Source organism: Peromyscus maniculatus, chromosome 1 (assembly GCF_049852395.1).
Source record: "Peromyscus maniculatus bairdii isolate BWxNUB_F1_BW_parent chromosome 1, HU_Pman_BW_mat_3.1, whole genome shotgun sequence".
Classification (NCBI taxonomy): Eukaryota; Metazoa; Chordata; class Mammalia; order Rodentia; family Cricetidae; genus Peromyscus; species Peromyscus maniculatus.
The window spans coordinates 178,296,089-178,300,756 of NC_134852.1; the positions used below are offsets into that span (position 1 = coordinate 178,296,089).

At 39.4% G+C, this 4,668-nt stretch overlaps 1 long non-coding RNA gene across 1 annotated transcript; it reads right to left on the minus strand.

The window, feature by feature from the left end:
• Nucleotides 1–693: 693 nt before the first annotated feature.
• LOC143270703 (uncharacterized) lies at nt 694–4,321 on the minus strand. The gene is made up of 2 exons (XR_013047937.1): nt 3,539–4,321; nt 694–1,601 (listed from the first exon to the last, which is right to left on the minus strand). It is a non-coding gene; the product is annotated as an uncharacterized LOC143270703 (long non-coding RNA).
• Nucleotides 4,322–4,668: the final 347 nt, after the last annotated feature.

Sequence of the window (4,668 nt, forward strand, 5' to 3'; positions counted from 1 at the left end):
CTGAGCTTTCCTGCCATAGGGGTGTAAGCTGTACCAACACTATTCTAACACTGCAAAGGTGAGTTTCTGAAAGTTGCTGAGAGCAACCACATAGACACCTATGGAAAGCATCCATATTCACATGAAAATGAGCCACAAACCATTATAGCAACCTCCTAATGTAAACATATTGTAGCCTTCTGCCTCTACCCCCATAAAGGCAGGGATGGTGAATTAATAGGAAAATTTTATTTAGATAGGTCAGATGGTTTGCTACAAATGACTAGATGGGTGGATAGAGAGATATAAGTAGATAGCTGCTATATATTTTATCAGGTTGGTGCAATGGAAATTGCAGTTTTGAGCTATGAATTTAAAATCATCATAACTATGCTCAAGTACACCTTCTTAATCACAATAGAAGCCATCACTATCAAAATATTTTGCCAACAAGAAATAAGGTTGTTCCTGAACATAAAAATCCGTGCTTCAGAGGCTGGAGAGGACTCAGTGGTTAAGAGAACATACTGTTCTTTCAAAGGATCTGGGTTTGGTTCCTAGCGCCCATGTCAGGTGGTTCACAAGGACCTGAAACTCCAGTTCCAGAGAATCAAACACCCTCTTCTGGACTCTACACAATCACTGCACTCACATGAACACACACACACACACACACACACACACACACACACACACACACAAAGAGACTCGGAGAGAATAATAAAAATAATTTTTAAAACAAAACTCCTTATTACAAGACTCAACAGACTCTTGAAAGGACGGTGCCAGCATCCTATTGGCTGTGGAAGCGTGTTCCCTGTCAAGAGTTGTCAAGAGCCTTGAGAAGTGGCGAGAGCTCAGGGGAACAAGGTGGATAAGGCAGATCTTCATAGTCCAATTTGTTCAAGCTCCAAAATGTGGTTTGTGGGAAGTGCAGCTGAGTGTGGGAGAAATGGGCCCTTTCTTTTGAGCGATAGAAGCCTTGCGGTATTCAGTGCATCTCAACAATTGCCGGGCATACTTCTCAGATGTAGTGGTTTTGTCAGGATTTAGAACACTGAGTAGAGCAGACCACCCAACAGTGACGATGACATTTTCTTGGTACAAATTTGACTTTGGAAAGTGCTTTAGAGTTTCTTGGTCTGACTACCAAGTTGGTCATAGCTGGTTGTTACATATAGTCAGCTTCTCATCTCAAGTCACAATTCAATTGAGAAGGGTTTTCTTGTAGCATAGAATAAGAGAGGATGATAATTCAAAACCATAATATTTTGATCAGCTCACAAGGTACCCACTTCCTGAGCTTTTTTACCTTTCAATGTTGCTTCAGTTGCCGAATGACCATTGAATGATTGGTGTTGAGTTCTTGGGCCCCTTTACCTGTTGTGAGAGGATCAGCTTTGGCAGCCAGCATGCTGATGAGGCTTCACTCTCCTTTGCAAAGATGTTTGAATCACAGCTGTACTATAGGTTTGTTAGAAGTTCCTGGGACAATGTCATTATCGAGGCTCCAAGTCCTCTCTGGAGCTTCACAACCCATTTTGAAATCAAGTACAAAAAATTACTGTACTTTGATTTTTGTCTGACATCATTTCCATTGAATAAAATAAATACAAAATAATCTGTAACAAGTCATTAGCAAAAAAAAACCCATAAAGTGGGAATCAAGCATTAAGATGATGTCTAGCATAACTACATTTATTTATGAATGTGTTCAGTATTGAACAGCAGAATTTCAACAGAGCAAAAAATAAAAATAAAAAATATAAAAACCTGTTACTTTTGTACCAGTCTAGGAAAATAGTTTTGCTACTTATATTTAGAATAGTTATCATTTCAATTAATTCTTTTTTTTCCTTTTCTTTTTTATTTATTTATTTTATTTTACAATACTATTCAGTTCTACATAACAGCCACAGATTTCCTTGTTCTCCCCCTTCCTGCCCCCTCCCCTTCCCCCCAGCGCACCCCCTTTCCCACCACCTCCAGATCAAGGCCACTCCTGAGGATTGAGATCGACCTGATAGACTCAGTCCAGGCAGATCCAGTCCCCTCCTCCCAGATTGAGCCAAGCATCCCTGTATAAGTCCCAGGTTTCAAACAGCTATCAAATAATTCTTTATACTTATTTTGTAATCATGTTGGGCAGTTCGTTGATACTCTGTGGCATGTGTGTTCTCAAGGCTGGGGAACAGGGTGGGAGGGAAGGTGGGACATAGGGATGATGTCTTACAGGGTCTTTTTCAGTAGTGGTTTTCTTTTCTTCACCTTCTAAGCGATAAGTGAACATGTGATGTATCATTTAGTTCTATCACCTTTTTCTTCCATTTTTTCTGAGCTTCATTCAACTTATCTACAATCATTCTTCATTTAATTAAGTATTTACAGATTCCATTAACAAATAATGTTCGGGGCCTGTTGTGTGCTATGTGTGATTCCAGCTCTCCTGGATCCATGTTACGAATTAATGTGCTCAATCCCAAGGAAGGTGTGGTTTGAAATTTAAAAACAAAACATAAAGCTAGAGAACACAAGAACCTACCAGACCACAGATATCTGTGGGCCTTGCTAGAGGCTCTTCTGTTTGAGACTTTCTCTGAAGAATTAATATGGAGGACCACCAAGAAGAAAAGTTGGAAATGACCTATTGAAAAGAAATGGCCTTGCCATGAGGACTATTCAGTCTATAGTGGGGTAGAGGCAATGCATGATTCTGCCGAGTCCTAAAGGTCCCCATCCGATCTTCAAGTCAAAATAGTGCACATACATATTCAGTTTCAAACCCAAATCCTAATTAGTTAGAAACAGGGGTTTGGTTGCCTGCCAACCTTCCCTGTCTTGATATCTGGTTAGGAGTTTCACACTGCCCAGGACTTAGAGAGACCCTTCACATCTCACTCCCTGTGTCCTAAAGCCAAAGAGCCTGCCGTTCCCTGGGTCATGACACAGCAGCTCAGATAACATGCACACATGGCAGATTTGAATTGCGTGAGATTTTAGGAGAGAAAAAGGACAAATTCATTAACTTGTCAAATATTTCCTCTTGGATTCTTGAATTTTAAAAAGGAATTCATTTCCCAGTGGTTTCCACGGTCCATTTTCAAGTTTCCAACTCACAGTTTTTGTAAGTCATTGCTCCTCAGTACAACACACACAATGAGCACACTTGATGACCGAGAACATTCTACATTATCGAACAGTTTGTCGTCCTTCATCGAACTTAAGGTGCTTCTGAAGAAGTTTAATAGATTTAGCTTTGTTTATTTATTAAACAGAAAGAGTAGATAACATAGAGAGTTCCATCTCACTTTCTCTCTTGTATGATTCTGTGTGATTAGCATCTTACATTAGTAGGCTTCATTGTTACAATTAGTAAATATCTGCCTGTTAACTGAAGGTGAAAATGTGCATTTGCATTCTCTGTAATGTGCAGGTCTATGAGTGTTTAACAGATCATGCTGATACAATACCATGCAAAATAATTTCTCTACAAAAGTACCATGGGCATATTTATCCTTCTATCTACCCCCAAAGCCCTGGCAGTTGCTCGAGTTTTTACCATCTCTATTGTTGGGTCTTTCTCCAGATGTCATATACTGAAATAATCCAGGAGAGTCATCCAAGTCTTCATCCTTTTATTTTCAACATGCATTTAAGACTTCTCTGTGACTCTGTAGCTTGCTAACTCTTTTTTAAGCTTCTAATCAGATTCTGCGGTATAGACATACTCTGCTGTGTTCATATATTTGCCTGTTGAAGGAGGGAGGCCTTGATTGTGTCTGACTTGGGGTTTTTGTGAATAAGCCCGCTATAAACATTTGAGTGCAGACAATGCTTGCAGACATTATTTCTTTCAATGTTCTCATGCCTCTTTAGTCCACTCCACACAGGCTTCTAACTTCCTGTGCAAAGGAGGGCAGCCTACTTTCCCACAGCTGTCTAAGGCTTTGGCATCTCCCCATCCCCCGCCCCAGTGAACAAACATGCTTAAGAATTTTAACCTCTTTGTTCTTCAGACTGAATAATTTTACTGGTCTTCAAATTCACAGATTCTTTTCTTGCCACAAATCTTCAGTTATTTTTTTTTAAATGTTTACTTTTCAGTTCTAGTATTTGTTAGGATTCCCTATCTTTTTACTTGTTAATGCCACATTTTCTTTTAATTCTTTGAAAGTATTCTCCTCACATCTTTTTAACATCCTTATACCTGGTTCAAAGTCTGATACAGCCTGTAGAAGGTCTACTTGATGTTCGGTAGGTAGCTTTTTCTGTGGTAGGGGGTGGAGGGGGACGATGATTGCAGTTTCTTTGTGTCTCTGGTGATTTTTAGTTGAAGGTAGAATGTTATACATACTATGCCATAATGACTCTGGATTCTACAGTAATGTCTGAGAATTCTAGTATACTGTTGTCATCTCTAGACTAAAATTCCAAAATCTAAATTGCCATGTGCAACAGTTTGGGGGGAGGGGTTGTTTGTTTGTTTCTTCTTTTCTTTTTCTTTTTCTTTTTTCCAAGATAAGGTTTTATTTATACCAGGCTAGCCTCAAACTGGCTGTTTAGCTGAATATGACCTTAAATTTTCTGATCCTCTTGCCTCTACTTTCAGAGCACTGGTTTATAAAGTGCTAGGGACTGAAGCCAGAGTTTTGTGTATGTTATGTGAACACCAACCAAAGAGCAACATTG